The 25,589-nt window shown below is 46.5% G+C and overlaps 1 protein-coding gene across 3 annotated transcripts in view; it reads left to right on the forward strand.

The window, feature by feature from the left end:
• Arvcf (armadillo repeat gene deleted in velocardiofacial syndrome) overlaps positions 1–25,589 on the forward strand; it is a 58,895-nt gene that overhangs the window by 898 nt on the left and 32,408 nt on the right. For all 3 annotated transcript variants that reach the window (NM_033474.3, NM_001272029.1, XM_030248935.1), the window contains exon 2: positions 3,707–3,758. The gene's annotated coding sequence lies outside the window, so the exon portion shown is untranslated. The remainder of the gene's footprint in view (positions 1–3,706; positions 3,759–25,589) is intronic.

Consider the following 25,589-nt stretch of genomic DNA (forward strand, 5'->3'; position numbering starts at 1 on the left):
ACACCAGCCCTGGAGAATATGCAAGTCTGGAGTTGCTCTGCTTCAGGAGGCCTGGATACCATGGCTTTCCCCTTTTAATTTTTAAATAATTAAATGCTACTTATATTCAATATTTAACTATTTGTTTCAGTGTCAGGTATCAGTGTCTAAGGTACTAGGGGACTGTCTCTGAGGATTCAGACATTTAGAAATGATGGAAAAGAAAGAAAATGCTTCTGTTTGTGTTAACTCTTAGGCTAGACTCTTAATGTGGGCTAACAATCCGAAATGCAAAACACATGCTTACTTTTATAAAGCTAAGGGATGGAGCCATACCCAAATTGTCTTTGGGAATATCTTTTCCCTAAGTAGGACCAGCTATGCATTGAGTGCCTGTAATTCCACACTGGGATCCCCAGTCCTTCTACCTCTCTTTTGGTCCAGGACCCGGGTAGTCTATCCAGAGCAAGTGTTGCCTGCTTTGGGGAGTGTCTCAGGATCTTGAGGATATACCAGGATGTTGAAGTTGGTCCCTGTGTTCTGAGGTTAAGTTTGCTTCAGAAACAGGTGGTCTAGAGAGATATTAGCTATCTGAAAAGGCCTGAACCTACAAGTTTGTGTCATCTGAGGTATTTGATGCTTCTTGTTGTCTATGACCACTTTCCATTTGGGGTCAGGCAGGAAAAACTTGGCATGATGACAGAGGTGCTTCCGAGCACGGCCAAGCCAGTGCCCACTTGGGGCCTCTTAGATGTGCCATCCTCAGCACTTGTCTGCACAGACGCTGGTGACCAAGGCTCTCCCATGTCCCAGCTGCTACACTCCTCCCCGCTCAGTCTGTGCTCTGTGGCTCCCGACATTCATTCTCTCCCTCCCCTCCCCTTCCAGGTCGCCTTTTCTTGTCCCAGGCACCCTCTGCATGGCTTCCACAGGAGCAGGGCGACGACGTACCCCATCCTTCTTTGTGCAGCACAGGGGTTCAGGCTGAGCTCCCTTCACACCACAGGAGCCTGGAGCTCCAACACATGCCTAGCTGGAAAGCCAGGGCTCTGCTCCTTCTTGGCTGGTTGTCAGGATGCACAGTTGGGGAGGAGGTAGAGATTTCTTGAGCTCTGAGGGAGATCTGAGGGCCACGTAGTCATGGGATAGTGACACCTAGACCCAGAAGGGCACTGGTAGATGGAAATGGTTTTGCAGGGCAGTCCAGACATGAGCTGTGTCCACGTGTATGAACACATCAGTGTTCATAGGAACAGTCAGTGCGTTCTTGTCATGGGTAAGGAGGGATGGTTTGGCTGGGGCAGGTACTCGTCATTGAGCAGAATGAATTTCCCTGCCTGTTGGCTGAAGGGCTCTCTGTATCTGTGATTACTGGAAGGGCACGTTCCCAGCTACTTGCATTTTCAGTCCTACCTATGCGTACAGAGCAGAGCCCAAGGCGACCCATGCAAGACTACAGCCTGCTGCGGTACAATACAGTCAGCACCGAGCAAGCTCTTACTTAGGCAGGCCATCTTGATCCAGGGTGGGCGTATGTGATCCTAAATTACCTGCCTCTCATGCTCAGTCTGGCCTGACTCAGCTTGTACCTGTGGGAACTCTCCACATAGTCAGCCTTTGCTGGCCCATAGCTTGCTGGTCTGGTGTTTAAGCTTGTACCCCAGTCTTAAGCCCCATGGTTACGTCAGTGGCATGGCGCTATAACATGGCTGCAGACCCTTCCCAGAGTCTGAGTAGGTCTGTGGGGTACAGGCAGGTAGTGGCAGTGTCTCTGTGGAGAAACCCAGTGTGTGTGCCTGGCAGGCAGGTTATGGCAAGGGTAGGCTCAGACCATCCTCGTGGGAGAACTGGAGCCTGGCAAAGCACCCGGTGGTCTTTGGCCAGGTGGGTGACCCCAGAGCCTGTAGACCAGTTCAGCAGAATGTTCAAAGGGTTACAAGCTGGGTATCCACTATTTGAGCCCCATCTTTAGATCTGCCTTTGTTTCACGGCTCTGTCCAATCTCTCTGGTTATTTCCTGTGTGTCGTGATTCAGGGCTCCCAGCAGGCTGGCCATAGTTACTCCACCCTGACCACTCCCGTGCCTTGCTCCTGTGATGAGCACTCCTGGAAAGACACCCATTCCTCTGGTGACCTCTACCACCCTGCCTCCTATAGTAGCCCCTCTCCACCTTTCTCCTACCTTCTCTCCTGGAGTCTCCCATGGCAGGGGTCACATTATTGTAGCCATGTCATTTCCTGCTGGGTGAGGAGTATGGGAAACCCTGGGGATAGGAAGACTTGAGTTCAGATCCTGCCTGGACTGGCTCTGGTTCTCACATTTGAAAAATGGGGAATTATACCTATCATGTACAGTCAATGGGAGTCAGATGTTGGCTCCCCACTCATGTGGCCAAGGCTGTGGCGTGTGGTAAGTCCTGGTGAGAGACTTTTTGAACATTGGGGCTGATAACAAAGTCACATGGTTCTCTGTGAGACAAAAATCTAGGTTAACATTTGAGTTAAAAGCAGAGATGTCCCAGAAATGCCATGCTTAGAGCAGGGCTTTGCCTCTGCTTAGGGGAAGAGTAAGTGGACAACTCTATCCAACCGCTCCTCCACTATCAGCCAGTCCTCCTGCCTTAGCATGTGCCAGGCTCCCCCTTGCCTTTGGTGCTGTATGCTGGCCTTCACCCACATATTCCATGATCCCACTCTAATATTTAACCAACTTTCCATGTTCTACTTGAAACCTCTCTACCAGATGGCCTGGCAGCCATAGCCTGGCCTGAATATGGCCACCAGAGGGCCTCAGGGACTGCCAGTAAACCAGGCTCTGAGTACTGCCCCCACTTGTTACCCCCAACACATGCACGCGCACGGGCACACACATGCACAAACAATCTAGGTTAGATGGAATTCTTACCCAAAAGCTTACTAGGCTGTTGTGAGACAGAGACACCTCTAGGACCAAGTAGATAAGAGTGCACAGAGGAAGAGTGGGCAGAAGCACAGAACAGTCTGGAAACAGACCAGAAAGGGAAGAACTCCCATCACTTATATCATAGTGCCCCAGAGATAGCTCCTTTGCCACCTATCCCTGACTGTCTATGTCATACAGGTTTTCATTTTTATGACATAAATACTCTGGCAGTGTCCCTAGGCTCAGATATACCAAGAGGGAATGTGTCCCTAGACTGTCTGCCAAGACAGGAAGCAACGGTTCCTTGGAGCCATGGTGGAATTGCTTGCAGAGCAGACACCAGTGCTGTCTCACGTCCATGTACTGTGAGCAGTCCACGCTGCAGGACCAAGTCCTACAACTTGCCCGCCACCAATGTCATAGGAACTGGGAGCCAGGGTTCAAGCTAGCTTTGGGGAGCCTTGGGAGAGGCAGATGCCGTCCCACAAGGAAGGTATGGGCTGCAGGTCTGGAAGACTCTATGTGGAGCCCCAAGACCCTAATGATGCAATCTTCTGGGAGGAGAAAGAGGACACTATCAGTTCATATCTCTGACCTCTCTATCTCATCAGAAGGGAAGTCGACCTGATGCAAACTACAGTCCCAGTTGTGTGGGGGGACAGGGAAATACATACAATGTGTAGCTGAGTCAGGAGTACCACAGGGTGACCTTAGGATCTGGGATGCCAGTGTCCTGCTTGGGGGACAGTCTGGGCTAGTATGCCTATATCCAAAGGGGTCTGATTTTAGGGGAGCTTCACATAGTATCCTCTGGTTTCTCTACAGGAACAGAGTCCACAAGATGGGTGTTAGGACATGCTGAGATCCCCCGAAATAGGTAAGTTATCTGTGTTGCTCAGGATAGCAGAGTGTCCTGGTGAGTTTGGCGGGCGTGGCCAGTTTTGGAATGGTCTGGACCTACGCATTGTGTACTCTTGTCTGTTCAGCTTCACCCTGGTTGGGCACAGTCTCAAGACTGGACAGGACCAAATATGGGGGCCTGCCACGCTAACTTAGATTTCCCAGTGGCTCAGGTGTGCATAGTAGCCACCTGATGGATGTCTGTCTTGAGGGTGAGCCCACAGTGCGGCTGACCTAGCAGAATGCTGGGCATTGTTAATGAGGACATTAGCTGGGTCTGATCTCTGTCCATCTCAGCTTGGATGCCAGCCATGGTGGTATCTGATGTCAGCATAGACTGCTTGGCCTAGAGCTCAGCTCAGGGATGCTTCTGACTGCCCAAGGGAGAATGGAGCCTCCGGCTGGCCACTGCTGATAAGCCCCAAGGCTCCATGGACCTGCAGAGTATGAATGAGCCTTACAGTTTTGTGTGCCTGTTCTCTCTCAGCCTCATTCCTCTGCCACTAGAGGGTAGGAGATCAGTAACACTGCTCTAAGCATAGCCCTGCTGTGTGGACTGGCTTGGCTGGGGTGGTTACTTTGTTCATCTGTGAATTATGGCTGCCAGCTTCAGTGGCATTGAGAGGTATGATGCCCATGAAGTGTGGCAGGCTGGGTGGCATGGTTGTTCCTGCGTCCTCTGGTACTCTATGAATGGAAGAGACACTTTGATGGCATTTGACACTCTTTGGTGATTGCTTTGGGGCAGAATGGCTGCTAGTTACAAGGATGGCCCCTGGCCATTCTTGTGTATCCACCACAGCTGTCCAGACTATCTATCCCCCTTTCATTCACTGAGTTCTGTTCTGCCGACACTATACCCTGAGGGGAAATCTGGCCCCATAATGTGGTGCTGGGGAGAAGAAGGTGGTAGCTGCACACCCAGCAGCACCAGGCTTCTGGATGTTTGAGGGCCCTCTCTTAAGGGATATTAGACACAGTGGATGGATAGGTTGGTCTGATTTCTCTTCACTTGTGACTAGAGAACTTGGGTGTGGGAAGATTCTGGCTAGACAAGCCATGTCTATTCATGTATAGGAAGGCCAGTATTTGACCAAACATTTCAGTGTATAGTCCACTGAGCATTTCAGTGTATAGTCAGTGGTTTCTGAGCTAAAAAAGCTTAGGCTCTGTCCAGGGCTCACTGGGCCAGAGCGTCCAGGCCCTGGCCCATGGCACTTCCTATAGAACAAGTGACATCATAGGGGGACAACAGTGGAAAGAGGAGCTGCACCCCTCATACTATTTCCCTTTTGATGCTGGGGTTCAAATCCAGGATCCTGTATGAGCTGGGCAAGCTCAGACCCTGTCAGCTTGTTATAGGCTGGTGCACATTGGGAGGCCAGGTTAGCCAGGGCTCAGATAATGGCCCTAGTAATACTCAGGGCATACCTGAAACCTTCTTTTTACTCTGGCATCCTCCTTTCCTGTCCTTTCTTCCCTCTCTGCTTCTAGCTCCTTCTCCCCATTTTTCTTTGCCCCTTTCTCTTTCATTTTCTTCCTTTGTCTGTCTGTGTTCTGCTGTTTTTGATTGATTATTCATGCCTGTTCTGGGTTTTGAAGGCATGGTTGGCATCATTTGTACTGTCTCTGCTTTGGTCTGGGCCCATTTCATAGATTGGCAAGCAAAATCTTGGCTCTGGCTTATGGCTTCCTGTTCTGTTCTATCTTACAGTGTGTCTCTGTGTACAGGGGCCCTTGGAGCTAAGGTAGATGAGGTTAGTGGCAAGCACTCGTGTGTCCCCCTTGCTCACCTTTAGTCACTGAACACTGTGGCAATGCATGCTCACTGCAATCATTGCATCTTCACATGCAGCGGAGGAATTCCCAGCTTTCTGAGGAGATGAACAAGGACAATTGCAAATTTGGGGTTGTGAGATTGAATTAATGGGGCTTCCTGAAGAAGGAGAACCTAAAGGCAATGTGAGGGAGTGACACACCTCGATGCAAGGCCTGGGTAATAATGTTCCCTTCTCACCACTAAACCAGTCTTCTGCCACCTCTCAGAAGTGTACCTGGTGGTGTCTAGCACCAGGGTTGCCCTGAGGGATTGATGGTTTTAGCCCGTTAGTTCAAGTCTTTAAGTAGTAACGATACCAGTTCTCTGCCTCTTGCATAATTACATCTTTGTCTGTGGCAATTTTTTTTAAAAATTTATTTATTTATTATAAGTTAGTACACTGTAGCTGTCTTCAGATACACCAGAAGAGGGCATCAGATCTCATTACCGATGGTTGTGAGCCACCATGTGGTTGCTGGGAATTGAACTCAGGACCTTTGGAAGAGCAGTCAGTGTTCTTACCTGCTGAGCCATCTCTCCAGCCCGAATTTTTTTTTTAAAAAAATACTTATTTATTATTATATCTAAGTACACTGTAGCTGTCTTCAGATGCACCAGAAGAGGGTGTCAGGTCTCATTACAGATGGTCCTGAGCCACTATGTAGCTGCTGGGATTTAAACTCAAGACCTTTGGAAGAGCAGTCGGTGCTCTTAACCACTGAGCCATCTCTCCAGCCTGGCAGTTCTTGATGATTGAAATTTCTCATACTTACTAAGAAACATGGACTGTTCCCTCTCTAGGATTACTCTAGCCCTCTGTGGTGTCCACCCTCCCTGGCATGTGGCTACATAAATAGTGTCTGTCTGTCTGTCTGTCTTCTACTAGATGCTGCCACCTTAGGCCTTTACACCCAAGATTTAATCTGCCTTGAATTTATTTTGACATAACAGAGAGACTTGATCAGGAAGGTGCTTTTCCAAGGGTAAGGCTCCCTTGTACTTGGGAGGTGCTAACCCCTGCTGCTTTTCCCAGTTCATGAAATCAGCTGCCTAAGTTTTAGTAAAGGGAGACCATGTTCACTTTAAAAGGGTGGGGTGTGTGCGTGTGTGAGTGTGTGTGTGTGTGAGTGTATGTGAGTGTGTATGTGTGTGAGTGAGTGTGTGAGTGTGTGTGAGTGTGTGTGAGTGTGCATGTGTGTGTGAGTGAGTGTGTGCGTGTGAGTGTGTGTGAGTGTGTGTGAGTGTGCATGTGTGTGTGAGTGAGTGTGTGTGTGTGTGTGAGTGAGTGTGTGAGTATGTGTGTCTATACACACACACACACACACACATGTTTCTGTATCTTCCAGGTCTCAGATTTGCTTTCACTTGTGATGCATTCAGCTAGTACTTATTGCTTTCACTAAAAAGACCAAGTATTGGAGGCAGGGATGATGGCTCAACAGGTAAGAGTGCTCACTGCTCAAGTGTGAGGACCTGAGTTCAAATCTTCATCTTAGTTTTTAAAAATTGAGTATATTTACATGCTTGAGCCTATAACCCCAGTACTGTGGAGGACAGAGACAAGAGGATTGTCAATCTATCAACCATCACCTGCCTCACAAGAATAAGATAGAGAGTGATAGGCCAGGACACGCAGCGTCCTCTAGCTCTTTACGTGCATATATGGATGCACACACGCACATATTGTTTGCTTTTGGAGTCGGGTCTCATATGTAGCCATAGCTGGCCTAGAACATGCTATGTAGACCAGACTAGCCTCAAATTCATGAAGATCCACCTGTCTCTGCCTCCTGAGTGCTTAGATTAAAGGTATGTGCTGCCTTACTTGGATTGCACATATAATCTAGATACCTGCTGATCCTCCGTGTGTTTCCTTCCCTCGTATCTCTGTGGGTATCTTGGAGGTGGTGCCACTTGAGCAAACTTCGATACTTGTGACACACTTGGAGACTGTTGGCTGACCATGGGACCTGGTCCCTGCTGTGGTGAGGTCTATTCCAAAAGCTCTCAAAGTACCCTGGGTCTCCTTAGAGGTGTCTGGTCCTAAAATGATATGTTGGTGTTGACTGGTGACGTTGCTGCACCTTCAGGGTCTGAATAACTCTGCATTGGGGCAGAGGAGTCATCCTGGTATCAGTGTGTGCAGATCTTCAGTTGGAGGCCCCTTGCCCAAGCAGCTCTGTTCTGCTATGGGTGATCATTGTGTTCCTCCTCTGGGTGGTAGGCTCTGGAATCCTGATAGCCCCAGGTTGCAAGCATTTCTTTTTTTTTTTTATTACATATTTTCCTCAATTACATTTCCAATGCTATCCCAAAAGTCCCCCATACCCTCCCCCCCACTTCCCTACCCACCCATTCCCATTTTTTTGGCCCTGGCATTCCCCTGTACTGGGGCAAGCATTTCTAGGCTGAATACTCAAATAGTTCCAAATTGTGTCTCAGCCCCAGGGGTGGGTGTGGTCAGTTGGCCTGGCTGCCTCACAAGAACCTTGCCTACTTGACTGGAGAGCCCAGCCCAAACTGGCCATCTGCCTTTGTCACATGTGATAGCTATTGTTGGTTGTCAGTTTGACTACATCTGTGATTAACTAAAATCCAAAATGGTTGGGCACACCGTTGAGGGATTTTTGTTGTTGTTTTGTGTGGTTTTTTTTTTTGTTTGGTTTGATTTGGTTTGGTTAATTTGGCCATTTGAAGTGGAAAGATCCACTTCTAATCTGAATGTTTGAGGTGGGAAGACCCACCTTTCATCTGGGCCATACCTTCTGTTGGAAGCCTATATAAGGACATAGAAGATGGAAGCTGTCTATTTTTGCCTGCCTCCTCCCACCCTCCCTAACAAATCCACTCCTTCACTGGCATTAGAACCTACATCATCAGGATTCTGGTGCATACTAAAGACCAGCTGAGTTATCCAGGGGACTGAACAATCACTAGATTCTTGGACCTTCTGTTCATAGTCAACCATTGTTGGATTAGCTAGACCCCAGCCTGTAAGCCATTCTGTATGGAGGGGAGCGTGGGGAAGAGGATATTGATTCATTCTATAAGTTCTGTTACTCTGGAGAACACTAATACACCAGGTATGCTGGTTAGCTTTAATTATTGACTTAACACAGCTTAGAATCACCAGGAAGAGAGTGTTAATGAGGGATTGTCTACATTAGGAGCCTGTGGGCATGTCTGTGGAGGGTTTGTCTTAATTGATGTGGGGAGACCCAGTCCACTGGGGGCACCATTCTGTAGGCAGAGTGTCCTGAACCGCATGGACTGGGATGAGGTGTTTGAGGTGGAGCTGATCAAGCGAGCAAGGGATCGAGTACATTCTTTCTACTGCACCCCCCCCCCCGACTGTGAGCTGCTTCTCCCTCCCAGGTGCTGGGATTAACAGTATGTGCCACCAAGCCAGATAACCTGCGTTGCTTTTTCTCAGAGCATTTTATGACAGCAACAGATATGAAACTAAGAAACCTCACATCCCCTGCTCAGAGTGACTCACAGTGGCATGGTGTGCTGCCATCTAATCTCTGGAGGCCTGTAGTTACCTGGTTATAGACAAAGGCCCCTGCTTGGGCGGGGCCCCTGCTGGGTCACTGGCTACCTTGGGGGGGGGACCTTAGATGCCCCCAGGCCTGGGTGTCCCCGCTCCTCAGCTGGGGAACCTAGGAGTTACCATATCAGCTTCCACTGCAGTAAGATGTCCGGCCAGGAGTTCTTAGGCTTTTCTGACCAGTACGGGCTGAAGGAGGTCACTTGTGTAAGGATGCAGAGGATGAAGGATTCGGGCAGAGTTGTGATTCTGTGGTTCCTCTTGATGTTTGAAAGTGGCCTGTTGAGTTTCTTGAAAATGCCAAACTCAGTTTATGAAATGCTTCCTTCCCTGGAGTTCTTAGGGGGCATATGCTCCCGGATGCTCTTGCTGAGCTCTGCCAGATGAGGCTGCAGAGGTGACTCTGAAAGACCCACAACGTGAGGACTCCTCCATGTTCTGACTCAGGAGAGGCAACACCCCAAAATCACCAACGAGAAACGGTCTTGCTGCAAATTGCAAGAGGATTTTTATTCAAGAGCGCTCTCGGGCCCATGGTCATACATCACGGACCGTGGCGCTCCGAGTAGCTAAGTAAGGGGGTATTTAAAGGAAGGAACCACAACTCAAGGAGGTGGGAAGGGCGTTGTTGGAAAATACCAAAAATACCAGTTAAGAGTCACAAGGAAGTACAAAGTCACAAGTGTCAGGTTATCTCTCAAGACAGTTTCTAAGAGCCCCTAACAATCTAAGAGCCCCTAGCAATAGCACCTTTGCATAGTGGGTTCCAGTAGTGGTCAGGGTGGGTCAGGGTGACTTTCTTTGAATGAACACTCTTTGAACCCAGGAAGCTGGTGGGTGGAGGAAGGAATGTTGCTATCTGCTTTATGATTAGCATACCTTGGAGCATTGAGTTTATTACTCTTTCAACTCCAGCTGCATCTTCCCTAGAGCCTTTACTTTGTGTCCCAGAGAGCACCTCCAGGGCCCATTCTAGATGACCAGATTCTAGGCTGCCATGTGGACAGAGACGGGATATACAGATGGGGAAGCTGAGACCTAGGCCGTGTGGAGTCTGGGATGGTGTAGGTGTTAGCCCAGCAAGGTATACGTCCCCTTTCCATCTCCTTTCTCAGAGGACCACACTGACACCAGGCCTGGAGTTAAGGCCACAGCCTCATGATGACACATATGGAACACAAATATGGCAGGACCAGTCTCTGCTGGGTGTCCCTGAGAGGCCACTGAGCTGCTGGCATCTTCCTTTGTGACCTTAATTTTAATAAATAAGTCAGTATCTGCTTGTTGATAGAAAATGTAGAAAAGAAACCATGTTTGGGGGGCTGGAGAGATGGCTCAGTGGGTAAGAGCACCCGACTGCTCTTCTGAAGGTCCAGAGTTCAAATCCCAGCAACCACATGGTGGCTCACAACCATCCGTAACAAGATCTGACTCCCTCTTCTGGTGTGTCTGAAGACAGCTACAGTGTACTTACATATAATAATAAATAAATCTTTAAAAAAAAAAAAAAGAAACCATGTTTGTTTCTCCACAACTAGAACCACTAAGCACTGTTCTCCACCTTGTGAGTCCCGCTGATTAGCACCACAGTCCTCCTTGTGAGTCCTCCTGAGTCCCATGACCTAGTACCACTGTTCTCCTTGTGAGTTTTCGCATATTGTTGTGTTGCTGTGATGAGGATGGGACCCACGTGTGCTGCAGATTGTAGTCTGCTCTCTCATATCCTTTCATTGGTTGGCATCTCCCGTCACCCACCTAGCCCACCTCCCGAGAGCTCAGCTTCTCCCCTTGCAGCCTTGTACCTTCCTCAGATGCTTAGAAACTCTCCCTTTTTCCCGTGGTGCAAACCATTTGCAGATCTCTGCCAGATCCGGGGTACTATAGAAAATGCCTCATACACCCAGAGCCACTTTTCTATATTAGAACAACTTGGACTTGACCTTGAGCTCCTAGCAGAACAGAATGTGTGTGCTGGGTACAGACTTTAGTGGGACCTGGAAGACCAGCCTGTGGGAGGGCCCCATGGCCCTGGACCTCACATGTCCAGTTCTCTCAGAGCCTCCCTTCCCACACTAATGCTCTTATTTTGCAGAACCAGCCACACTCTGGCTCTGGGAAGTGTCTCCTTTATTCCCTGCAGCTGGTGGGAGATGCTGTCAGGCCTGGGAAGCTCCTGCCCTGGGCCTGGCTCACCACTGCTTTAGCAAGCATTTGACTGTTAATACCTTCCCTGTTACCGTCATAATAAAAGCTCCCCACCACACACCAGTTCTCTACAACAGCTTCTCTCAGTTACACCCTTCTCAGCTCTGCAGCCCACGGGGCAACACAGCCCTGGCCCTCCTACATGCCTTCATCTCGTAGGTCTCTGATCCATTTGCAGTCAGTCCTAAGGCAGTCTGCCTGCCCCACCCCCACCATTCCTTGGGCACAGCCAGGCTAGGGAGCTGTGCCACCTGGGCACCGTTCTCCAGTTCTGTGTCCTTTCTTCCCCATGTGACAGACACACCTAAGCACTGCTCTGGTTTATAATCCAGCAAAGGATCGCTTCTCGGCCTTTTGGCTAAGATCAAGTGTATAATCCAGCAAAGGACAGTGGGGTCTTGTCTCCCCCAGTTTGACCTTTCTTTCTAGATGACATGACAAGGGAAGGGAAGGAAGGTTTAGGGTTTTTTAAATCTTCCTGACCCAAGCATAGGCTGTAGAGGCACAGCAGGCAGCTTCACATAGCCTCACAGATGGAGTTTCTAGGTCTTTCTTCCTCTCGGAACCATGTTTATTAGCTATGGAGTGTGAGAGATAGCCAATGATAGGTGTGTATTTTAAAAACTGTTTTGGAACAAGGTCTTTCTACGTAGTTCTGGCTGTCTGTAATTTGCTATATAGACCAGGCTAGCCTCAGACTAACAGAGATCCACCTGCCTCACCCTCTGAGTATGGGAATTAAAGGCTGCTGGGATGAAAGGTATACTCCACTAAGTTTGGCCTTAATCTATTTGTTTGTTTGTTTGTTTGTTTTACATCCAGACTGCAGTTTCCCCTCCCTGCTCTTCTTCCAGCCCCACCCCCAATCCCACCCCCAAGTCCTCCTCAGTTTCTCTTCAGAAAAGAGCTGGCCTCAACGGACATCAATCAGCCATTACATATCAAGTTTCAGTAAGACTAGGCCTCCTCTTCTATTGAAGCTAGACAAGGCAACCCAGTAGGGGGAAAGAGTCCCAAAAGCAGGCAACACAGTCAGAAACAGCTCCTACTCCTGCTGTTAGGAGTCCCACAAAAAGACCAAGCTACACAACTCTAACATATGTGTGAAGGGTCTAAGACAGGCCCATGCAGGCTCTCTGGTTGGTGGTTCAGTCTCTGTACACCCCTATGAGCTCATGTTGGTTAATTCTGTAGGTTTTCTTGTAGTGTCCTTGACTTCTCTGGCTCCTACAACCCTTCCTCACTCTCTTCCACATGATTCCCCAAGCTCCAACTAATGTGGGTCTCTGCATCAGTTTCCATCAGTTGCTGGATGAAGCCTCTCTGATGACAATTGGGCTAGATGCCAATCTATGAGTATAGCAGGATATCATTAGGAATTATTATAATTTTTTTTTTTTTTTTTTTGCCATTTGTGTTTGGTTCTATTGTGGGTCTCTAGGACTTCCAGCCTCTGGCATAATCTGTTCTTAATGTGTGATGTAAGAGTTCCCCCCACACACACACACACTGTTTCTGTTGTTTACTTATTTATCTGGCTGTCTGTCCTGGAACTCACCCTGTAGACCAAGCTTGCCTCAAACTGAGAGATCCACCCACCTCTGTCTCCCGAGTGCTGGGATTAAAGGTGTGTGCCACCACTGCCTGGCAGATTCATTTATTTTTATTTTATATATATGAGTGTCTCAGGGTTTCTATTGCTGTGATGAAAACACCGTGACCAAAAAGCAGGTTGGGGAGAAAAGGGTTTGTTCAGTTTACGCTTCCAGATCATAGTCCACCATTGGAGGAAGTCAGGACAGGAACTCAAGCGGGGCAGGAATCTGGAGGCAAGAGCTGAAGCAGAGGCCATGGAGGAGTTCTGCTGACTGGCTTGCTTCTCGTGGCTTGCTCAGTCTGCTTTCTTCTAGAACCTAAGATCTACCAGCCTAGGGATGGCGCCACCCATAATAGGCTGGGCCCTCCCCCACAAATCACTAACTAAAATGCCTCACAGCTAGATCTCATGGAGTCATTTCCTTAACTGAGACCCCTCCTTCTTTGATGACTCTAGCTTGTGTTAAGTTGACATACAACATGTAGTTTGCCTCCATGTGTCTGTGTACCATGTGCATACAGTGACCAAGGAGACCAGAGGAGGGTGTTGGATCCCCCGGGACTGGAATTACACATGGTGTGAACCACCATGTGGGTGCTGGTAATTGAATCTGGGTCTTCTGGAAGAACAGCCAGTGTTCATAACTACTGAGTCATTTCTCCACTTTTCCCACTGTTTCTAAATAGCCAACATTTATCTATATATACATATATTTATGTATATGTAGTTTGTTTGTTTGTTTTGTTTTTGTTTTTTGGAACAGGATTTCTCTGTGTAGCCTTGGCTGTCTTAGAAGTCACTCTGTAGACCAGGATGGCCTCAAACTCACAGAGATCTGCCTGCCTCTGCCTTCCCAAGTGCTTAGATTAAAGGCATGCATTACCAAACCTGGCCCAATGCTATATTTAAAACATTTTTATTTCTGGCCTGTTTATTTAAAAGTCTTTGTAATTGTGTGTGTGTGTATGTGTGTGTGTGTGTGTGTGTGTACTCACATGTGTGTACCCATTCGCATGTGAGAGTGAAGACAGTTTTCACAGTGCAGAGTGAAGAGGTCAGAGACCAGCCTCAGGTGCCAGCCGTTGTCGGCCCTTGAGGAGGGAGTGCAGCTGTGCAGTCCAGGCTGACTGAACCGTGACTGACGGAGGATGTTCGCTCCTGTTTCCTGTCCTGTCCACCCACAGGAGCACTGACATTACCCGACTTGATGACTGCCTGGCTTTTCCTCAGGTTGGAGGATTCAAACTGAGCTGCTCAGGCTTGCATGGCAAGCACGCTCCAAGCTCTTCACCCAGGGAATCATCTGCCCAGCTCTGTGACTTCTAACATGAGGAGAGTCTTTAAACTGTGGGAAAATACACTTCGCCTTCAAAGACACGGTGCAGTAGTGTTAACTATACGTAACTTGTTCTGCAGTCTCCTACAAACTGAAGCTCTGAGCAGTGGGTCTCTCTTCCTCCCCTGACCCTCTGAGCACTGCCCTTTGTCTTCTCTTGGCTACTCTAGATGCCTCCTGTACCTTAATGTCTGGTGCTCACGGTGTCTTCAGGATTCATCTGAGGAGCTGGAGAGATTGCTCACGGATTGACACTGTGGGCTGTTCTTGCAGAGGACACCATTATAGTTCCCAGTGTCCGTGTCAGGTGGCTAACAACCTCATACAACTCTAGGTCTAGGGGATTTGATGTCCATCCTGGACGCTGTAAATACCTGCACTCAAATGTGTGTATACCCACAAACAATACACGTGTTACAGTAATCTCACAAAGGATCCATGTGTGGTCAGGCATGGTGATTCATACTTATAGTTCCAGTGTTCAGGAGGCTGACCCAACAGGTTGCTGCAAGTTCCCGGCCAGCCTGGGCTACAGAGTGAGCCCCATCTCAGGAATGAGAACAAATTCCTGTGTATCAGGGTTTCCTTCCTTTTATTTTATTTTATAGATAGATTCCAGACACATAGTGCATATACCCAACCCTCCTGAGAGTGTAGGCCTGAGCCACCATGCCTGGCTTTCTTCCTTTATAAAGCAGATAATACTATGTAGCCCACAGATTGACTCCTTCACCATCGTGTACTTGGATTGCTTCCTTGCTTCCTTCTCCTGGCAGTTACAAATGATACTTCTGTAAAAGTGAGTGAGTGCCCAGATGTGTCTTCAAAAGCTGCTTTCAGGTCTGTGTAACCTGGTCACTTTCCCATCACCGTAGTGATGTCATGACCAGTAATTTACAGGCCAGAGAGTTTATTTGGGCTTAGGGTTATAGAGGGCGAGTCCACCGTGGCCCAGAGGCGTGGCAGCAGGAGCAGGAAGCTGAGAAATCACACCTTCATCCACAAACAGGAAGCAGAGAGTGAGTGAGGCTGGCATGCAGCTCTGAAGTCTCAAAGCCACACCACCAGGTTACATCCCCAAGCAATACCACCAACTGCTGACCAAGCATCCATGTCTGCGAGCCTCCGGGTCATTCAAACCACTACAGATCCCATCAAGTTTTAGGATTGCTGGAGCACATGATTATTTTTAAACTTTTTTTTTTTAATCAAAAACTTTATATTCACAGTGGCTGCAACACTGACGGTGCACAGGGTTCTAATCTGTCCAGATCTTGCTAAGACATTTTATTATTTAAAAAAATTAGCTGGGCAGTGGTGGCGCATGCCTTTAATCCCAGCACTCGGGAGGCAGAGGCAGGCAGATTTCTGAGTTTGAGGCCAGCCTGGTCTACAAAGTGAGCTCCAGGACAGCCAGGGCTATACAGAGAAACCCTGTCTCGAAAAACCAAAAAAAAAAAAAAAAAAAAAAAAAAAAAAAGGGGTGTAAACTGTAGTAAATTGGGTGGTTAATTCCACCCCCAAAGGATTGGGAGTGGGTAATATTTTTTAAAAGGTTTGTGGATAATTTGGGTATCTTCTTTGGAGAGGTATTTATACATTTACATATCCAACTCTTGCTAATTTTTAAAAATTAGATTGTTTGCTTTGAATTTTTTCTTCATTAATTTTAGTTATTTTTACATTATGTATTGGGGGGGGGAGCATGCACAGACAGCCTGTCCCCAGTTGAGCAAAGATCTGGAACCCCGGTGACCCATGGGTGGTGATTTCCACCTGCATGGGACAGCAGGTGTTTGGCTATGCCTCCTAGGTCTCTAGCTCCTGCCATGTACCTTCAGCCTCCCACAGCCTCAGGTCCCGCTCCCACCCCCCCACCCCCCCAGGTACATGGCCATCAGTCACGTAGGAGCAGCACTAAGCCTTCCCTCCACTAAGCCCTGCAAATAAGGTTTCCCCAAAGCTCTCAGACCAAAACAATGAGAAGTACCTGTTCTCAGACCCTTCGATCCTAAAACTGTATATAAGAATCCTATCCGGGGGGGGGGCTGGTGAGATGGCTCAGCGGTTAAGAGCACCGGCTGCTCTTCCAAAGGTCCTGAGTTCAAATCCCAGCAACCACATGGTGGCTCACAACCACCCATAATGAGATCTGACGCCCTCTTCTGGTGTGTCTGAAGACAGCTACAGTGTACTTATAAATCTTTGGACTGGAGTGAGCAGGGCCAACCACAACCTCCATTCCCAGCAACCACATGAAAGCTCACAACCATGAGTAGAGTGTACCATATACATAAAATAAATAAATCTTTTAAAAAAAAAAAAAAAAAAAAAAAAAAGAATCCTATCCGGAAGGATTAGGGGTTCGGGAACTACTCAGTCGTCCAAGACTTTTGTCCTAAAAGCTGTAACACTCAGGAAGAGACCTGGCCTCCTGAGGCTCTGCTGCACTGGCTAATTGGCTTCTCGTCCCAGCCCAGCCCTACTCAGTGCAGGGCAGCATGGAATTACCGCACAGCATGGCCGAGATGGAGGTGGAGCCGACAGCTGCAGCAGAAGTGAGGAAGCGACTTACCCTCCCTGCCCACACTCACTTCTCTTCTGAACCCTCGCACCAGGCCTGGCCAGAGATCTCCGTGGAAGGCCTCTGGTGTATTATCCAAATATCAAATATATGATTTGGCCCTGTCTTTTGGCAAACAGATTTTCCCATTGTTTCTTGAGGTTTTGTTTTAAAAAGATTTTACTTTTTCTTTTTTTTTTTTTTTTTTGGGTTTTTTTGAGACAGGGTTTTTCTGTATAGTCCTGACTGTCCTGGAACTCACTTTGTAGACCAGGCTGGCCTTGAACTCAGAAGTCCGCCTGCCTCAGCCTCCCGAGTGCTGGGATTAAAGGCGTGCGTCACCATACCCGACTTACTTTAATTTATTTTAAAATATTGATTTTTATTTTGTGTATGAGTGTTTTGACTGCATGTTTACTGGTTCACCTCGTATGTGACAGGTGCCTACAGAGACCAGAACAGTGTGTAGTATCTCCTAAAATGAGAGAGTTACAGAAAGATGTAAGCCGCCCATGTGGGTGCTGGGAACTGAACACAGTTCCTCTGGAAGAGCAACCTGTCCTCTTACCCACTGAGCTATCTCTTTAGTAGCAAAATACTATTTATTTTATTATTATTGATTGTTTGCTTGTTAGTTTTGTTTTCTGATACAAGGTCTCATTTTGTGGCCCTGGCTGGCCCAAAACTTACTTGTAGACTCATCTGGCTTGGAACTCTCAGAAATCTACTTGCCTCAGCTTGCTGAGTGCTAGCATTAAATAACGGTGCTCCACCATGTCCAGCTAAAACTACCTAGCCATCTTTCTGTCCCCAGTTTGTTTGTTTCTTAAAGATATGTATTTATTTATTTTTAATTTAACGTATAGGAGTACACTGTAGCTGTCTTCAGACACACCAGAAGAGGGCGTTGGATCCCATTACAGATGGTTATGAGCCACCATGTGGTTGCTGGGAATTGAACTCAGGACCCAGCCCCCAGCCCCCAGTTTCTTGGTTGGCTTTTTTTCCTTTTTTTGAGATAGATAGAGTTTGTGTAACCCGGATTGGCCTTGCATTTGAAGTGTGGCTGAGGCTGGCCTTGAACTCCTGATGATCTATTCTCCTTTCATAACCTCACAGATGCTGCAGTTACAGGCAGTATGTCCCCACGCCTGGCTCACGCAGATGTTTTTAATTGTCTGTTTGTTTGTTTGGTTGATTGATTTGTTGCTAGAGATTGAAGCCAGGCCTTTACTTATGCAAAACAAATGTTCCACCCTTTTTTTTACCTGCCGCCCAGTGTTTTTAATTTTGAACTCATCTATTTTATTTTTTGTTGTCAGTAGCTTTGGCATCTGATCTAGAAATGCCAAATCCAGTGTCATGACATTTTTCTTCTAGGTTTTACAGTGTCAAGTTTTCTCTTATTTAGGTTTCTGATCCGTTTGGAGGTACTTAGATATCCAGTCTAAGATAAGGATCCAATTTCATTCCATATGATGTCTGGTTTCGCCAGACCTATCATAGTTGAGAAGACTTTCCTCACTGAGTGGACTTGTTAACCCTGTTGAAAGTTATTTGACTGCATACATAAGAGCTGCTTCCCAAGCCGTGCATCCTGCTTCAGTGAACAGTGTGCAGATGCCATGTGACTGTATTCAGGAGAGCTGCTTCGTGGGCTCGGCATCCTATGGTGCTGAACGGTGGTGTGGGCCACCATGCCCAGCTTGTAGAAACATTTTGAAGTCGTAAGTATGAGCCTCCAGCTTTGTTTTTTCAAGACTGTTTAGGGTCTTTGAGCTCCTCTAAGATCCTAGTGAATCTTTTGATACATGCCATCGAGACTTTGATCTGAAAAACAGGAACTACTTTGCTCCGGTGTCATGATAAACAGTAATGAAGTCAATTAAAAAAATTATTTACTTATTTATTTTATGTGTAAGTATTCTATCTGCGTGTACACACCTCATGGCAGAATAGGGCATCAGATCACACTGCAGATGGTTGTGAGCCACCATGTGGGTGTTGGGATTTGAACTCAGGACCCCTGGATGAGCAGAGAGTGCTCTTAACCCCTGAGCCATCTCTCCAGCCCAGTAATGAAGACTTTTAGGGCTAGCAAGATGGCTAAGTGGGTAAAGACTCCTGCCCCCAGGCCTGATGACCCGAGCTCACCCCCTCCAGGCCCAAGTGGTGGAAAAGAAGAATCAGCTCCCCCAAGTTATTCTCTGACTGCCACAGATGTGCCCTTTGTATTTGTATCTTCAATGTACGAATCCTATATTTATTGCTGCTGCTCCTGCTGATTTTGTGATGGGGTCTCATAACCCTGAGCTCCTGATCTTCCTGCCTTTTCTTGGAGGATTAGAATTACAAGCATGCCTCACCATGCTGGTTTACAGGGTGTTCACTGAATTCAGGGCTATTTGCCTGCTGGGCAGACATTCTGTTGATCTACATCCCTGGCATCACTAGGAGGGGTTTATTATTATTTTTAGTGCTATTTCAAACGGCAGATTTTGTGAGCATTGTGCTAGGGATCAAATGTAGGATTTTGTACATGCTCGACAAGAACTCTACTGCTAAATTAGGTTCCCAGCCCTTAAGTTTTTTGTTTTTGTTTTTGTTCTTTTGAGATAAGGTTTCACCTTGCTACTCAGTATGGAGCCAGGCTGGCTTTGAACTGAGGATATACTTGTCATAACCTCCCTTGGGATGACAGAATGTGCTACCACCTGATTGTAAATGGAATAGATTTTTATGTTTTCTGTTCGTAGTCTTTGTTATTTGTGTATAATTACAAAGCTGTTTTCTCTTTGTTGACTCACATTTTATAACTTTGCTGATTTTGTTTTTACTGCTGATGTGTTCCCATGTGTAGTCTTTAGGGCCTTTATTCCCAATTTCTTGTTTTGCTTTGTTTTAGGGTCTCACTGTTGTAGCTCTTGCTGTCCAGAAACTTATTCTGTAAACCAGGCTGTCCTGGACCTCACTAAGATCTGCTTCCTGAGTGCCGGGATTAAAGGTGTGCATGACTGTGCCAGGCAGGCCTTATTCTTATTTCTTGTCTTAATGCTTTGTCTAGGATCTCTATTTCTGTGTTGAATTTCCATTTTTGCTTTGTTTTGCTAAGGCTGGTCTCAGATTGCATCAATCTCCCTATCTCAGCTTTCCACACACTGAGATCACAGACATGTACTGTTGGATCTTAAGGGAACAACTTTCTTTTTATCCTCCCTTAAGTATGTTCGCTAAGCTGGTCGTGGTTTGCACACCTTTGATCCCAGGAGGCAGAAGCAGCAGAATCTCTGGGAGATGGAGGCCAGCGGGGTCTACAAATCAAGTTCCAGGACAGCCAGGAATACATAGACAAACCCTGTCTCAAAAACCAAACAACAGCAACAACAAAAAGTATGTTTACTGTGTGCCTGCCATATATAGCTTTCATTATGTTAAAGTTTACTCTTTTGCCTCATTTGAATGTTTTGTTTTATCACAAAAGAATGCTAAGATTTGTCAAATTTTCTGTATTCTTCTTTTTTGGGGGTGTGTGGTGTGAGACAGGGTTTCTTTGTGTAGCCCTGGCTGTTCTGGAACTCGCTCTGTAGACCAGGCTGGCCTTGAACTCAGAAATCTATCTGCCTCTGCCTCCCAAGTGCTGGGATTAAATTATTTATTTTATGTGTAGGCGTATTCTGTAACTGTCTTCAGACACACCAGAAGAGAGAATCAGATTCCATTACAGATGGTTGTGAGCCACCACGTGGTTGCTAGGAACGGAACTCAGGACCTCTGGAAGAGCAGTGCTCTTAACTGCTAAACCATTTCTCCAGCCTCTTCTGTATTCATTTGCATGGTTTTTGTTCCCCTTAGTTTTCCTTGATTAATGTATTAGTGTGGTACATTGATGATTGTTATTTTAGTGTGACAGATTGAACATAGTGACTCTTATATATTGAACCATCCAGGTGCCACATGGGTAGAAGTTATCATCCTCCTTACGTGTTTCTGAATTGAAGCCCTTTGCTTCAGGATTTACTGGTTATATAGAGCTATAATTTTCTTCTCTCCTTGTGTCTTTGTGTTTACTGTCAAGATGGCAGCACATCACGAGTCTGGCAATATACTCTAATTTTCTGGGTAGAGTTGGAGCAAGATTAGTGTTAGTTTCTGAGTGTTCAAATGTTAAGTAGAGTTAAGCAGTGAAGTCATTTGGCTCTGGAGTTTTTCCTGTTAGGTCTTTGATCATTGATTGGCTCCTTTTTGATGACACAGGTCTACAGTATCTTCCTCTTTTCCTCAGTCTTTGCAACCAGTGGTTGACCCTGGTTCAGAAATGTTAAATGGAAAATTCTAGAAAGAATTCATCTCATGTCATAGCCATTATGTGACTTATCACAAGGAAAGTGAATACAGTACAAGATATCAAGAGACAAATGTACCACCGTCACACGATTTTTGTCTTACGGTGTTCTGGTGGCTATGTTTCTTATCAGTGACTGTCACACTCTTGTTACATGTATTTATAAGCATAGTGTCTGTCTTGCTACTTCTTGCAGGAATTTCAGAGCTAGCTTTGAATGGTAGGTAATATAGAAGCATCTGGGAGCTTCTGATGGAATGCATGGCTAACCAGCTTCCACTGGGGAGTGAAATGAAACCCCAGGGTCAGAGGAAGTGGGGACCCCACTCAGACAATGCCTTACCACCTCCCCTCCCCCACACTCTAGTGCAGGTAACTGAAACAGCCGTGAAGCAACAGGCTCACACATACTCTTCTGTCACACAGCACCCAGCACAAGCAAAGACCAGCTAAGGCAAGAGAACACCAGGGACCCATCTAACTGCTCACTTAGAACAAGTCAGCCAGGAACTCACTACAGATGTCCTCTGGCTCAGTGGGTAAAGGCATTGCCACCAAGCCTAATGACATGAGTCTGGCTCTTTGGGATCCATGTGGTAGAAAAAGAGAAATGACTCTTAAAAAGTTGTCCTCTGACCTTTCCACTTCTATATATAAATGTTGTAAAAAAAAAAAAAAGTTTTTTGAGTCCTTAGCAAAAGGGAGACAGGAATGGGATCTCCATTAACTGCACCACAGTAGTTGTGGGTGATTTCAGTACCCTACAAAGTGAGTTCCAGGACAGCCAGGGCTAAACAGAGAAACCCTGTCTCAAAACACCCCCCCCCCAAATGTAGTGTGCACACACAAGGAATTTTTATTATTAAATGAGGTCTTTTAGACTCAAAAATGACTACAGCATGAAAGTTTATAATCAAGGTACTTTGAATGTTGGAAATGCAGGAACAGTTAAGCATATGCAAATCAATAAATACAATATGTCACATAATCTGGAGTGTCTGTAGCATCCAGGAAACTAGAAGTGGGCCCATGAGACAGGGATAAAGGCAGTCGGGGGTGATAGCACAATACAGGTGATATGAAAATGGAGGAGGGGCTCTCAGGCACAGGAGGGAAGGGCATCTAAAACTAAAAATGTATGGAACAGCCATGAGGGAATCTGGTTCTTGGTAAGCTAATGGAAAAAGAAAATGTGTGAGCAGAGGCACCTTCGTGGTGAGGAAAGTTGCTGTCAGAAGCCATAGGCTGGTAAATGATAATCTTAGAGACAGAACTGAGTCACCTCCTTATAAATTGTTGGCCAAGGAAGGCCTTGAGGCAGTTGCCACAACTAGACCTTAGACACCATTGCTGAAAACATCACTCACTCTGACTATAGGACACAGAGAAGTGGAGATGGGAGGTTGGAGCTTAGATGGAAGCTAACTCCCTAGTGGTCAGCCCTCATAGAGACAGAAACCTCTGTGCAGGCTCTTTTGGGGATTATTGTCATCAACAATCTTAGCTGTTATGATGGATGATCTTGGCCATTAACTTACCTCATCTGTGAACTCCAAACTCTGCACATCTCCATGTCTGATGTCAAAGCGCTCTTCAGATCTCCAGCTCCTTTCATCTTTGTTGACTGCAACACACTACTTTTTCCTGGGCTGATCCCAACTCCCCGTTAGCAGCTGTCTTCAGCAGGTAACCCACTGCTGTGGCATCTCTAACATCTTGGAGTCTCCAAGGCAACTTCAGTGTTATAGCTATTGTTCCAGTGTCTGGGATTCACACATGCTCTTCTGGGCTCCTCCAAAGGGCTTGGAGCACTCACTTCTCCAGTTCTGCTGTCTGTGGCAACCTAGGCTCAAGTTAACTCCACTCCATTGCCACTGCTGTTCTCGGTGATCGTCCTATGGTACTGGCATCTCCAATACACTGGGGTCTTCCAATGCAACTAGGCTTTACCAATAGTCTCTCATAGACTCACTTCATGGTGCCAATCTCAACCTCTTTGATGACCCCTTCAGTCCTGGACCATCAACTGCACCTGAGGCTGCACCTTCACCAGTGGGCTCTCACAGTGCCGAGCCTCAGCTGCTCTCCATGACCTCTTCATGCCATCAAAACCCAACCATCTGGGTAACTCTTACATATTACCAAATCCAGTTGCAGCACAAGGTACAACCTTGATTATCTCTGGAACACAACTTCTTTGTGCTTTCAGGAAACATTTCCCAAAAGATGATCAGTGATGCTGGTCTCTCTCTTCTCTTTTTTTTTTTTTTTTTCTTTCAAGACAGAGTTTCTCTGTACAGCTCTGGCTGTCCTGGAACTCACTCTGTAGACCAGGCTGGCCTTGAACTCAGAAATCTGCCTGCCTCTGCCTCCCAAGTGCTGAGGTTAAAGACATGTGCCACCACTGCCCGGCCTGATGTTGATCTCTTCTTAACCACCACTAATTTCTTAGCTCCAACTAACCAGCATCCATTGTCCCAGTAGTCTCTTCTGTCCTTGACTCTAAAGCCAGAGCCATATAGCCAAAGCTGCTGAGTTCTGCTACTTACTGGGGCTTGAACATAGTCAGCCTCCTTGTTCTATTAAATCTTTACCAGCTTTCTGTTTTCAGTGATTTCATTCACTGCCTAAGCTTGACTATCCTGGAACTTGCTCTGTAGACTGACCTTGAACTCAAGAGATCTGCATGGATCTGCCTCCTGAATGCTTAGAATAACGGTGTGTACCACCACACCTGGACTTAAGCTTTTCTTCACCCAGAACTTGCTCTGTGCCAGGCTGGCCTTGCACTCAGAAATATGCTTGATTTTTGTCTCCTGGGATTAAAGGTATGTACGACTGTGCCTAGCCCTAAGCTATTCACGGCCACAGTGCCTCAAGATTTGGGTCAAAAGCCTGTGTCTTCCAGCCTCAAGATCTGGATCACAGGTCTGTCCTCCATTTCTGGACTGTAGTTCATTCCAGATAAAATGAAATGTTCCAAATGAAAACAATAACCAGGTCATAATAACATCTAATATGATATAACTATCCCTTGTTCAACTGCAAACATAATATGCTTAGCTGGGTAGGATCTTGTCCAGAGGTCAGCACTCCCTTAATTCCATGTAGTTTTCTTCAGCATAGGATTCAACTCCATCGCATGTCCTGGTGCCCCTTTACTCTTTGAACCACACATTTTGTATTTTTGCTTTCTAAGCTTGCTACACTTGATCAAAATACTCCTCATAACAGTGGATCACAGGACAGTGTCTAAACTTGGTTGATTTGATTTCCTTTGTCAATGAAATGAATGAATCTGAATCTTCTCACCAAAATATCACAAGAACAAGGCAACGTACTAAAATTTTCCTCTGAAACAACTTCTTCCCTTTTTTTTTTTTTTTTTTTTTTTTTGGTTTCTCTGTATAACCTTGGCTGTCCTGGAACTCACTTTGTAGAACAGGCTGTCCTTGAACTCAGAAAATCCGCCTGCCTCTGCCTCCCAAATGCTGGGATTAAAGGCGTGCTCCACAACTGCCGGGGGCAAGAGTTCTACATCTTGATTCAAAGGCAACAAACAGCAGGAGACTACTGTGTGAGACACTGATCAGAACATGAACATATATATTACCTCAAAGCCCTGCCTCCACAGTGACACACCTCCTTCAAGGCCATACTTCCCAATAGAGCCACTCCCTAGGCCAAGCATATTCAAACCGCCATAGAAGGTTTTGCTTTTTGCCTGCTTGCCTTCACTCTTGCTGGCAAGTTTTCTATCCTGTTGCTGAAGCGCTACTTTGCTGGTATTAGAACATAATTCTTCAACATTCTAACTGAGACTGGTAAGATAACAGCATCTCTCAAGAAATCCTCCAGGACTCCAACACTCAGTTGAGACATCTAACACATTCAGTCTTGTGGACTGAACTATTATGGTATTCTTGGCCTTCTAAAACATAGTGTTGTTGAACGACTTTGACCACAGCTTGTAATAAACCCTATATATTAATTCTACCAGTTCTGTTTGTTTAGAGAATTCTGAGTAATAGAGCCATGGACCCTCCATGCATCCTCCTGACTGCCAGACAAGTTGTGCCCCTGCTGCAATATGGGCATTTATTATGAAGGCAGCCTGCCACTTTCTCATTGGAGTTGAGGTCTATTCATACCTGGTACTGTAGACATGGGCAGAAGCCCATGGCTTGGTAGTCCATAGACCCTAGCATGCGTGCTACAGCTGCTGTTTTGGTAAGTGGACATAATTTGCCCACCAGATTCCTTCTAAGTGTCTGTATTTATGCCCATAGATTAATGCCACTGTCAGCTTTGGTCAGAGAAACTTACTTTTGCAGTAGACAGTGATAACTTCCAAGGCTCACAAGTGATCAGCCATAAATGGGACATTTACACCGTT

This window comes from Mus musculus, chromosome 16, assembly GCF_000001635.26.
Source record: "Mus musculus strain C57BL/6J chromosome 16, GRCm38.p6 C57BL/6J".
NCBI classification, from domain to species: domain Eukaryota; kingdom Metazoa; phylum Chordata; class Mammalia; order Rodentia; family Muridae; genus Mus; species Mus musculus.